General features: G+C 47.2%; 1 protein-coding gene across 1 annotated transcript in view; it reads left to right on the top strand.

Annotated features, from left to right (window-relative positions):
* ZC3H11A (zinc finger CCCH-type containing 11A) overlaps positions 1–13,492 on the top strand; it is an 810,109-nt gene that overhangs the window by 581,479 nt on the left and 215,138 nt on the right. The window lies entirely within an intron of this gene.

The following is a 13,492-nucleotide window of genomic DNA, read 5'->3' on the forward strand; positions in this document are numbered from 1 at the left end:
GCCAGGCTTTTGGCGGAATTGGGACTGCAAGATGTCTGGAGGATGAGCCATCCGCAGGCCAGGTGCTTTTCTTGTCATTCGGCCTCGTATGGGGGTCTTTCTAGGATAGATATGTGCCTGGGCAATGATGAGATGCTTCCGCTGGTTCTCTCCTCAAGTTATAAGGCTAGAACTGTCTCCGATCATTCCCCTATGTGTTTTGAGATTACTACCTCCAGGATATCCAAGCGGGTTTGCTGGAAGCTTAACCCGTTTTGGTTGTCGCTCTTCCCCAGCCCTGATCCCGTCAGTGATAATTTACTTTCCTTTATTTGTATCAACAAACATTCCACTAGTCTCAATGTCTTCTGGGATGCTTTGAAGGCATATCTGAGAGGCCAATTTATTAAGTCCATAAATTCCATTAAGACCGGGACGAGGGCTTGGGAGAGATCGGTGTTGCAGGAAGTTGAAAGGGCGGAGGCTGCTTTTATAGATGCCCCCTCTGATCACACTGAAAGAACCTGGTGTGAAGCTCAGCATGTGGCTAAACATTTGGTTCTGACTAGGGCAGAAAACAAGAGATTTTTTCTCCAACAAAAATATTATGAGGAGGGGGAGGGTACAGGTCATATGCTTGCACTGATGGTAAGGTCACAAAGGGGTTCCTCATATATTGAAGCAATCTCTAGCCCATCGGGGGTCTTGCTTTCCTCCCATGCAGAGATTTTGGAAACTTTTAAAACATTTTATGCTGACGTATACTCATCCAAGGTTTCACCCACCAGAGTAGAAATTACCTCCTTTCTAGATCAGTGTAGAGTTCCACGACTTTCGGCCTCGGATGTGAAGCAATTAGATGCTCCGCTCACGGTGGACGAAATGCTGGAAGCTTTGGCGTTGTCTTCGTCGGGAAAGTCTCCGGGCTTGGACGGCTTGCCGGCGGAGGTCTATAAGAGGTACTCTGACGCTTTATTACCAAATTTAAGGGAAGTGTTTCAGGAAGCATTTGAGAGGGGTAGTTTGCCACCGTCCATGAACGAAGCAATCATTGTTTTGTTACTAAAACCTGGTAAAGAGGCTCATTCCCCAGACTCGTATAGGCCTATTTCTTTGTTAACGACTGATGTCAAGTTATTGGCAAGAGTTCTGGCTACTAGATTATCCAAGGTAATACATAAATTGGTACACAAAGACCAGTCAGGGTTCATCCCCTCCCGATCCACAGCTCTTAATATTCGGCGTCTCTTCCTTAACCTTCAGGTACCTGTCGATAATCCGGGCCAGAGAGCGATTTTATCCTTAGACGCTGCCAAGGCCTTCGACAGTGTCGAATGGCCTTACCTGTGGGAGGTGTTGAAGAGATTTGGACTGGGCGACAATTTTATTCAATGGATTCGGTTGCTTTATGCGGCTCCTACAGCTAGAATCCGTGTTAACGGGGACCTCTCTGACTCTTTCCCTCTTTTCAGGGGCACAAGACAGGGGTGTCCTTTGTCACCCCTGTTATTTGCATTGGCCCTCGAGCCCCTGGCGGCTACTATACGTGAGCTGACATCTATAGTGGGATTTAATAGAGGTTTGAGTGTTGCGAAGATCTCCCTTTATGCAGACGATACTTTGCTGTATCTGGGGAACGTGGATAGGTCCCTTTCGGAGGCTATGAGGGTAATTCGATACTTTGGCTCCTTGTCGGGATTCTCCATCAACTGGAGCAAATCGGTTATTTTGCCTTTGGATGACCCGACGATTTCATTGCCGGTTGCTGCGGAATCCCTTAAGGTAGTCTCGTCCAAGTATTTGGGGGTTCAGGTTTCGGCTAATCCAACGTCCTATCTGGTAGATAACCTCCTACCCCTTTTTAAGCGCCTTCAAATGACATGTAATACTTGGTGCAAACTCCCATTATCGGTTATAGGTAGAATTAACCTTCTTAAAATGGTTTGGTGCCCTCAATTGCTATATATTATGCATAACTCACCTCAGTGGATACCCCGTAGATGGTTTACCCGCATTGACACTTTGTTTAGGTCCTTGATCTGGAAGAAGGGTCCCGCTAGGATTAGTCTTTCTACCTTGCAGTTTGCTAAGGATCAGGGGGGAGCGGCTGCTCCTGCCCCAAAACTTTACTTTTATGCTTCTCAGCTGCAGCATCTTAGTGGGATGGGAATTTTGAATGACTCCGACTCCATAGAGACCCTTTTGCAGACAGGAACTAGCGGTGTTTCGGTTTTGGCGAGTTTGGAGGCGGGATTGCCTTACCTGCCACAAACGGCGCCTACTGTCGTGCTTATGAGGAGGCTTTGGTCCGCGGTTAAATCCACCCTGCGAATCTCAGGATTTCTTCCAGATACCCCATTATGGGATAACCCTAATCTTGGGGAACTTTATGGACTGGACGGTTTCCAGACATGGAGGTCGGCAGGTATCACTAAAGTTGCTCAATTATATAGGGGCACCGTGTTGAAGTCATTTCTCGAATTACAGATTGAATTTGACCTTCCCAGACAGCAGTTTTATAGGTTCCTTCAGCTCCGACACGCTCTTCAGGCTCAGAGTAGAACTTCTACTCTAGTACTCACTAATCACTCTTTAATAGAAAATGTATTCTTTGGGCGGGAGAAGAAGGGTTTGATTTCCTATGTTTACTCCAGCTTGCTAGCATCGATACAAGACCCCATGAGGTTTCCAAGTAGAAGGGGATGGACAGAGGATTTGGGGGACATTAGTGGTGAAACTTGGGAATTATGTTTGCAGGCCGGCCCGCTTACCTCTGTGTCTCAATCCCATAGACTATCTCACCTATTCTTGCTGCACAGGGTCTATCGTACGCCCATTCAGCTACATCGTTGGGGAAGGAGGGACTCGTCCGAGTGCCCCAAGCATTGTGGGGCGGAGGGGTCTCTCATTCACCTGATGTGGCGCTGTCCCAGGTTGCACCGGTACTGGGGCGATGTCACGGAGACTATTTCCTCAGTTTTTCAGGTCAGGGTCCCTTTGGACCCCGTGATATGTATTCTGGGAGCAATAGATGAAGAAATGTATCCTTCTCCTATTAATATTGCTGTAATTAGACTACTGTATCTGGCCCGGAAGTTGGTGGCCAGGCTCTGGTTGTCCCCTCATGTCCCCACTAGGAAATTATGGATAGACCAAGTCAATTATATACTCATAAGGGAACATTTAACATATCAACATAGAAATGCGAGCAACAAATTTAATAGCATATGGGGGACCTGGTTGGAGACTCCAGAGCTTACTCCCCCGAGACTAATTCTGACTCGTCTACTGCAAGTCTAGGAGAGCCATATATTGGTGGGGAAATTGGTCCACACCTCAGCTATTTAATGTGCAAGCTCGATGTTTGAGGTGGGAGTGATTGGTCTCTGGGGGGAGTAGGTTCGACTGGGTATATAATTTCTGGTTGATGAAGTTATCTAAGTGGCCCGTTGGCCCTTTGGTTCTTTTTTGTTGTACTGGACTGGCGAGATATCTCTGTCCGATTCAGTGCATAGGGGAAATTTTGTTATGATTACTCCATTCTTTGGTATGATGTGTCATCGTATTGTTTTTTGGTGCCAATAAGTTATTCTATATGCAAGTCGTATCTATGTCTTATATGTATACACAGCAATGCCTTTTCGTGGTATGTATGTCTTATGCAATGTATTCTGTATATCGTTGTGATTGGCCCAATAAAATATTTTTCTGATTTAAAAAAAAAAAAGGTACTAGTGCACAAATGCAAATGTGCATAGATTAGTCTAGTGTAAAAAGCACAGCGTTTACCCATGGCTTGGGAGCCGCAGGTGGGGCTTTACTATCTGTCATAAAAGTGAAAAAATGTTGGTGAGCGGGCACTTGCCCACCTTGAAGACATGTTGCTTAATCTGTAAGTTGCTTTATCTGTGCCTACATCTGTAGAACCCATGTTACACTTACACCCTGCTGAGCAGCCACAGTATCCATCTTGCTTACCAGGATACTGCCAGCATACTGTATATCACTTTTGCCTGCCAGGATATTTCTATGTACACCTTGCTCATTCTGCCAAACAGGACACCTGCCAAACAGGATACCAACACAGCTAGCTGAAGATACCGGACATCCTCATCCTCATTGTGAGGACTTCCCTGTTTGTTCTTCATTTGGCAGTGACTCAGTGATCAGAGTTATACTCACAAAGAAGGAAATCTAACTTTGCATCACGTGATTTTAGGAAAATAGACTGACCTTCAACAAGCCAGTCCTGTTTCCCTTCATGCCTTAGCACATAGCCCACATTAGAGGCATTTAAGTTGGTTTGATTGTGCTATTTGGAATTCACACATGGTTTGTGTTATACTGTTATAAATCAGAGTCTTGTCATTTCTGACTACTGGGTTACCCTATTACTGTTTGATGGTGGAAAGTCTCCCAGTAAACAAACTTTCTAGTTCACCACAGGTTGTGTCTATTTACTACCGTACTTGCATACACTGTTTACTAGTTGTGCCAGAGGGGCTGGCACTGATCATTTGGTTAAGAGGCAGACTACAGAACCAAACATACTCATACAGCTCTTTCAGGGGGTGGTGCTACACAAGTGGGGCTAACTTCCTGCACAAAAGGATAGGCTCTTTGGGAGGGACATGCAGGGGTGTCCAGTGTTCTTATAGCAGAGCATATTATTGGTGGACTATTATGTCCCTCAATTAACTACTGAACAATACGATTTATGTCTTTTTTTTGTTTAACTTTTTGCATTGTACCAATATCAGAGTAGCAGAAGTGAAAGAGACTGAACAAAAATCTCCAGGGTTGCCAAATTTAACGAATAATGTACAAAGTCGGGACATGATGAGGTCAGGAGGTTTGAAACCCCCCCCCCCCCCCGAGCATCCCGCCAAAAATGCAAACACACATGATGTCCCTGTCAGTGGCGGAGTGTAGCGTGTGTAATGTTGCAACAAGGGTTAATTGATCAGTGGGCTCTCGCTGAGCTCTTTCTGTTCACCGCCAGAATGTTGGGCTCAGACTGACTCACCACAGTTCTATACCACCAGGAAACATTGATCACTGTGGGAGCGGCGCTCGTAGTCCCGCCCATCCCACCTGGCAGCTTTGGACACAGGGTGAGCAGTGCCCGTGATCCCACCCCCCCAGCCAGGCAGCATTAAGTGGCGCCTTTAGTCCCGCCCACCGCTGCCGCTGTGGTCAATGCTGCCTGGTGGTATAGAACTGTGTCAGTCTGAGCCTGACAGCCCAGTGGTGAACAGTGTGAGATTGGCGTGTGCCCAATGATGTATTGACTCTTGCTGCACCACTACACATTTTGCACTCCACCACTGACAGGGACACCGTGTGTTTGCATTTAATTAAATTCCCATTTGCTTGCTTGCGGTGCTTCCCACATTGGGCTTGGGGGAGGTGGGGGGAGCTTTGCCTGGGCCCTGGCTCGCAGAATGCAAGGTTTGCATAGAGCAGACTTGCCACTACTGTGCTAACACTGGCATTCTTTTGGTCATGCTAGGCCGTGGGTCCCCAACCCCCAGGCCACGGATCGTGCCGGTCCGTGACATTTATGCCTCCGGGTTGCGAAAGGCTGCACTGTAAGAGGGGTACCAGGCAAGCAGAGAGATGACATCTCTCACCGCTCGCCCTGCATCACCGCTGTTCTACCTTCATGTGCCGGTTTACAAGCTCAGTGCCATAGCGCTGGGATGAGGCAGAAAGAATGGTTGTCTTTTAGGCAGGTGAAAAACTGCATCTGGTGGCAAGTGACATTCTGCATCTGGTGGCAGGCTATGTGGCAAGTGACATGCTGCATCTGGTGGCAGGCGACGTGACAAGTGGCAAGTGACAAGCTGCATCTGGTGACAGGTAGGGATGAGCTTCACGTTCGACTCGAACCCATGTTCGACTCGAACATTGCCTGTTCGATTGTTTGTCGAAATTCGGGAAAAAAACTGGTAGTTTGCGCCAAATTCGAGTGAGGCGTCACGGCCCATAATTCACTGCGGCATTGCGCGCTGATGATTGGCCAAGCATGCACTATGACCCGCATGCTTGGCCAATCATAGCGCCGTCAGTACAGAGAGCCGTAATTGGCCAAAGCCAGGGTGTCTTTGGCCAATTATGGCTCAGGGCTTTAGCACACGCCCCACACTATAAAAGGCAGCCTGCAAGGCGGCCTCGTGTAGTGTGTTGCGGCGTTGTTAATGAAAAGATCAGTCAGTCAGTCAGATAGAGAGCGAGACAGTGTCTTTTTTACTAGATAGATAGAGCAGGCAGGCTAGTCAGTTCAGTTAAATTTACAGTGTGTAGAGGATATATATACATCCCAGGAGTTGTACATATATTTATACACTGTATAGTTTAGCTAGATCAGCTATTTCTATTTGGCAGGCAGTAGATTGTGCTAGCTGCAGTGTTCTAACGTGTTGTATTGCCCGTGTGCTGTTTAGTTTGCACCTAAACGTCATTGGTGTTACTGCACTTGTGCTGTTTAGTTTGCACATAAACGTCATTGGTGTTACTGCACTTGTGCTGTTTAGTTTGCACCTAAACGTACTTGGTGTTTCTGCACTTGTGCTGTTTAGTTTGCACCTAAAAGTCATTGGTGTTACTGCACTTGTGCTGTTTAGTTTGCACCTAAACGTACTTGGTGTTACTGCACTTGTGCTGTTTAGTTTGCACCTAAACGTACTTGGTGTTTACTGCACTTGTGCTGTTTAGTTTGCACCTAAACGTACTTGGTGTTACTGCACTTGTGCTGTTTAGTTTGCACCTAAACCTACTTAGTGTATACTGCAAGTGTGCTTTGTAGTTTGCACCTAAACCTACTTGGTGTATACTGCAAGTGTGCTTATTAGTTTGCACATAAAGCTACTTGGTGTGTACTGCACGTGTCCTCTGCAGTTTGCACCTAAAGCTACAAGGTGTGTGTACTGATTTTGTCCCCTTCAGGCCATTATAATGTCTGGAAGGACAACAAAGAGAGGCAGAGAGTCACAAGGGCAAGCAGGCTCTGCATCTAGAGGCAACAGTGCTGGTGGTGGACACTGTGCATCCTCTTCAGCACGTGGCCGTTGCACACGCTCGTCCTTTTCGGGAGCTGGCCGGGTTGAGCCTCGACATGCAGACAAATTGGTAGAGTGGATGACCAAGCCATCCTCATCCTCTCTCGCCCAGGCTCAGGGTACTTTGTCTGGCAAATTAGCTGCCAAGGCGTCCTCTTCCCTCTGCTCAATGGCATCACTTACTCCTTCCCTAGTCCCACCATGTCCTCCTGAGGAGTCCCCCAAACTGTTTCAACACAGTGTTGGGTACATGCTTCATGAACATGCGCAGCGTTTTGAAGGCTCCGATGATGGAACACAGATAGAGGAAGGCAGTAATGTGAGCCCAGAGAGAGGGGGTGCCCGAGAGGGACAGCAATCTGGCAGTCATGTTCCCCCAGCTGCAGCATACTGCCAGGTTTTCGAAAGTGATGAGGAGGGAGGGGATGATGAGGTCACTGACTCTACGTGGGTGCCTGATAGGAGAGAGGAGGAGGAAGAGGCACAGGCACATCTCCAAAGAGGCAGGATGCCCTCCAGGGGCCAGCTTAAGGGCAGCACACCAACTGCATTACATCGCAGAGCTACGCCTGTGCAGGGCGCTGCTGTGTCTCAACGTTACTGCAAAAGTTCTTTGGTGTGGGCCTTTTTTGAGACATGTGCATCAGATGGCACCGTTGCTATTTGCAACATATGTCTCAAGCGTATCTCACGTGGCCAAAACATCATACGCTTGGGCACCACATGGTTGACCAGACATATGTTGACCTGCCATGCAGTTCCTTGGCAAGCATACCTGAAAGACCCACACCAAAGAACAAAGTGGACCTTTGCCCCTCATCAGCTGGGATCTCCAACCCCACTATACCCTCAGTCCTCTCTGCACTGATAGGACTGAAGGTGTAGAAATTGGTGTGTCACAACCTAGTAGTACATGCGGGCAATCTACTATCATTACACCGATGTCAGATTGTACCAGCCAAATTTCCCTGCTCCAGCTGCTGCAGCACCGAAAGAAGTACTCTCCCAGCCATCCACATGCCCAGCGGTTGAATGCTAGCTTAGCGAAATTGCTAGCACTTCAACTGCTGCCTTTTCAGTTGGTAGATTCTGCCCCCTTCAGTGAGTTTGTGGAATGTGCGGTACCTCAGTGGCAAGTTCCCAAATGCCACATTTTCTCACGGAAGGCAATTCTGGCTCTCTACCTCCATGTGGAAGGCAATGTCTATGCCTAGCTGGACAGGACGGTCAGTGGTAAGGTGCATATCACCGCTGATTCATGGTCCAGCAGGAATGAACAGGGATGTTACCTCTCTTTCACGGCATATTGGGTGACTCTGCTGGCAGCTGGGAAGGACGCAGGGCAAGGTACAGTAGCGTTGGAGGTTGTTCCGCCACCACGCCTCCAAAACACTCCTATCGTTTGTGACACACCTCTCTCCTCCACCCCCTCCTCTTCTTCTTCCTCTGTGGCCTCTTCCTGTGCTGATGTGTCCTCGGAACCAGCCGTGCTCTGTAGGCGTACGAGGGGCTACGCAGGAATGCAGGCAAAGAGATGCCATGCGGTGCTAGAGCTGGTGTGCTTGGGAGACAGGAGCCACACTGGGGCAGAGGTTCTGTCAGCTCTGCAGGGGCAGGCTCAGAGGTGGTTGACGCCACGCCAGCTTAAGCCAGGAATGGTGGTTAGCGACAATGGCACCAACCTCCTCTCTGCCCTGCGACAGGGACAACTGACCCATGTGCCCTGTTTTGCTCTTGTTCTGAATTTGGTGGTGCAGCGGTTCTTGGGCAGGTACCCAGGCTTACAGGATGTCCTGAAGCAGGCCAGGAAAGTCTGTGTGCATTTCCGAAGGTCATATAATGCCACTGCTCGGCTGACAGACCTCCAAAGGGAATACAACCTGCCCAAGAACTGCCTAATCTGTAACATGCCCACCAGATGGAACGCTACATTGGCCATGCTGCAGCGGCTGCACACACAGCAGAGGGCCATCAAATAGTACCTGTGCCAATATGGCAGCAGAACTGGGTCAGGGGAGCTTGGGTTTTTTTCCCCACGCCAGTGGGCCTTGATCAGGGATGCATGCACTGTCCTGTCACCATTTGAGGAGGCCACAAGGATGGTGAGCAGTGACAGTGCATGCATCAGTGAGATTGTCCCTCTTATTCACATGTTGGAGCACACGCTACATGGAATAATGGACAGGGCCCTTGAGGCAGAACAGAGGGAGGAAGAGGAGGACTTCCTTACCTCTCAAGGCCCCCTTTATTCAGACAGTGATCCTGCTTGCCCGCCTAGCACACAGGAAGGGGGCGAGGAGGAGGAGGATTGTATCATCAGCATGGAGGTGGAGCCTATCACTCAGCATCAGCAGTCTTCAAGGGATCATTTACAGTCCCAAGGAACCCATGGACTTTTACGTGGCTGGAATGAGGTGGCTGCGGATCCTGTCGTCCTCAGTGACCCAGAGGACTGTGCCCCGAATGCCTCAGCAAACTTACGCTGCATGGCCTCCCTGATCCTGCAAATCCTGCGTAAGGATCCTCGTATAAGTGGTATCAAGGAGAGGGATCATTACTGGCTGTCAACTCTCCTTGATCCAAGTTACAAGAGTAAGGTTGCGGAGCTTATCTTGCCGTCCCAAAGGGAGCAGAAGATAAAACATCGTTGGGAGGCCTTGCAGAAAGGTCTGTGCAACGCGTTCCCAGAACCTGGGGATTACCAAATCCTGGTCCTGGACAACGTGTTTCTGAGGCTTCGGTGAGTCAAAGAAGGAGTGGTGGAGAAGGTGGCCGTCTGACCGATGTGTTCAGACAATTTTTTAGTCCGCAGCCCCAAGGTATGACCGGTTCCAGCAACCATCGCCAGCGTCTGGTTTACATGGTGCGGGAGTACCTAGGGGCAAGATCAGACTTGGACACCTTCCCCACCAAAAATCCTCTGGCTTACTGGGTCTTGAGGATGGATCACTGGCCAGAGCTTGCAAAGTACGCACTTGAGCTACTGGCTTGTCCTGCATCCAGCGTTCTTACAGAACGCACATTCAGTGCTGCTGGAGGCTTTGTGACCGATCACAGGGTACGCCTCTCCACCGACTCTGTTGATCGACTGACCGTCATAAAAATGAATCAGGCTTGGATCAACACCAGCTACCAAGCACCTGATGCTGATGTAACTGAATAATTTTTGGGAAACGTCAGATCCCTTGGAGACTGCCTATGCTGATGCAGAGTGACTGTCCTATTATGCTGCTGACTGAATATCCTTTTCCTCCTCAATGATCTTTCTGATAGCTAGTAAGAACATTGTTGGTTCTGGGCACCTCCACCAGTGCCTAAGGCCCAATTTTGCTGCCCCTGTTTAACAGGGGCGTATATTAACGATTTTGGATTAACAATACTTTGCATGTGGCTCTTTCCTGCGCTCCAATTACATTATCTGTGAGGGGGTTGCAGTGTTGTGGCACCACCACCAGTGCCTAAGGCCCAGTTTTTCTGCCCCTGTTTAACAGGGGAGTATAATAACTATTTTAGATGCAATTATTTGCATGTGGTTCTTTGCTGCGCTCCAATTACAGTATCTGTGAGGGGTTGCAGTCTTGTGCCTAAGGCCCAATTTTTCTGCCCCTGTTTAACAGGGGCGTGTAATAACAATTTTTGATGCAATACTTTGCATGAGGCGCTTTGCTGCGCTCCAATTACAGTATCTGTGAGGGGTTGCAGTGTTTTTTTGCACCGCCACCAGTGCCTAAGGCCCAATTTATCTGCCCCTGTTCAACAGGGGCGTGTAATTACAATTCTTGATCTAATATTTCACAGCAGGGCATTCCAGCGCTCCCACCAAGACTAACTGTGAGGTCTTACAGTGTTGTGGCAACACCAACACCTAGGTCCCAAATTTCTGCAGAGTATATACGGCAGGCTATGGAAAAGAAATTGGAAGCAACTGCGCTAATGAAATTCTAATGCAATGAGGTAGTCCTCCTAAAGAGTACTAATCTGAAAAAAAAAAAAAAAAAAAAAAGCTGCACCTTACTGTGTACGGTGAAACAGTGAAAACATAAAAAAAAATAACAAGATGCGCTAAGTATGAACAAAATATAACAACATGTAACAAATCAATGTCCATAGGTGAAAGTGGAAAAAAAGATATTTTTTGATGATAAAAAGTCTTTAAAGGAACGGCAAAGTTTCTATCCACCCATATAGTGAAAAAACAAAAGGAGATGAGCCAAATGATCCAAAGAAGAGTCCAAGGATAAGAGGTGACTATCCCAAAGTAGTGATCCACCACCAAGAACAAATTTAGCCTCTTACCGGATGTCCGGCGGTCTCTTAACTAAAAGAAGACCCCAGAAAGCATGATAATGGAAAAACCACTGGAGATCAAATTGCAGGTGGGCTGGGCTGGAAAACAATCTTTATCCCGTTCCAGTGCTTACGAACTCGATCAACAGGTCACATGAAAAGACATATAGGGACCGCAATAGTGTAATACCATAGGCGTATTTATTTTAAAAGAAGTCAAAAACACACTTACATTAAAACAATGATAAAAGGGCATGTCAATTGGAGCTCCGGCCGGAAGCTGACCAAAAAACCCGTTCAATAATGAAGAAGTCGTGCAGGTATGCGGGGGGTGATCCGATGCAGCACTCGTTCCGCCCGACCGGTTTCGCGATAAATCGCTTCCTCTGGGGCACAGTGCCCCAGAGGAAGCGATTTATCGCGAAACCGGTCGGGCGGAACGAGTGCTGCATCGGATCACCCCCCGCATACCTGCACGACTTCTTCATTATTGAACGGGTTTTTTGGTCAGCTTCCGGCCGGAGCTCCAATTGACATGCCCTTTTATCATTGTTTTAATGTAAGTGTGTTTTTGACTTCTTTTAAAATAAATACGCCTATGGTATTACACTATTGCGGTCCCTATATGTCTTTTCATGTGACCTGTTGATCGAGTTCGTAAGCACTGGAACGGGATAAAGATTGTTTTCCAGCCCAGCCCACCTGCAATTTGATCTCCAGTGGTTTTTCCATTATCATGCTTTCTGGGGTCTTCTTTTAGTTAAGAGACCGCCGGACATCCGGTAAGAGGCTAAATTTGTTCTTGGTGGTGGATCACTACTTTGGGATAGTCACCTCTTATCCTTGGACTCTTCTTTGGATCATTTGGCTCATCTCCTTTTGTTTTTTCACTATATGGGTGGATAGAAACTTTGCCGTTCCTTTAAAGACTTTTTTTCATCAAAAAATATCTTTTTTTCCACTTTCACCTATGGACATTGATTTGTTACATGTTGTTATATTTTGTTCATACTTAGCGCATCTTGTTATTTTTCTTTTTCTATATACGGCAGGCCCCTACTTTTAAACATCCAAATTACAAACGACTCCTAAAAATGGAAGGAGACAACAGGAAGTGAGAGGAAATCTACCCCTAGGAAGGGAAATTCTCTTCTGTAAGAGGTGTCTCCTGTCCACTGATGCTTAATCACAATCCTTGTTTCACAAAAAAAAAAAAGCATTTGTCATTAAGACAGAAAGTGAGGTGCAATCTTCTGAACAGATGCACACAGACAGCAAACCCAATGTTACAGGGGTGATATGATAACCCTTCTCTATGTTTTCAGAAAATCTTAAAAAAAGATTTTATGGTTGAAGCTACACTTTAAAGAAGTACCAGTTAAAAATTACAAATAGATTCTACTTAACAACAAACCTACAGTCCCTGTCTTGTTTGCACCGCCTGTATACTTCTGTTCAAAGTATATAGGGCCAAAGGGGCTGTTTAATAACCTGGGGTGAGGGGGGCGGGGAAACCCATGCTATTTTTCTCACTGATTTTCATCGATATTGCAGGGACCAAACATTACATTAAAGCTGCAAGCAGTCTTAAATTACTTTTTTCATTATAGTAATCTTATTTTGTGCAGGGACAGTTCTAAACACGTGCCACTACTATAGACACCCAGCAGGTACGATATTTAAAGCAATTTTTCATTTTTTTTTTTCACTTTAAGCATCATTAAAATCGCTCCTCCAGAAAAAACTATCGTTTTTAAAACTTTTTTTTCCATTGAAACATGTTCCCTGGGGCAAGACTCGGGTCCCCAAACCCGTTTTCCGACAATAACTTGTATATTGGGCTTTAAAATTAGCACTTTTGAATTCGAACGTTCGAGTCCCATAGATGTCAATGGGGTTCGATACGTTTGCGCGAACGTTAGGTCCGTTCGAAGGTTCTGGTGCAAACCGAACACGGGGGTGTTCGGCTCATCCCTAGTGACAGGCGACATGGCAAGTGACAAGCTGCATATGGTGACAGACCATGTGGCAAGTGGCTGCACTGTAGGAGGAGCAGCGGGCAAGCAGAGGGATGACATCATCCCTCATGCAGGGTGGGCCCTGCATCACCGCTGTTCTACCCTCATTTCCCAGTTAACAAGCACTGGGGTGAGGCATAGAGAAGG

This window comes from Rana temporaria, chromosome 2, assembly GCF_905171775.1.
Source record: "Rana temporaria chromosome 2, aRanTem1.1, whole genome shotgun sequence".
Lineage (NCBI taxonomy): Eukaryota > Metazoa > Chordata > Amphibia > Anura > Ranidae > Rana > Rana temporaria.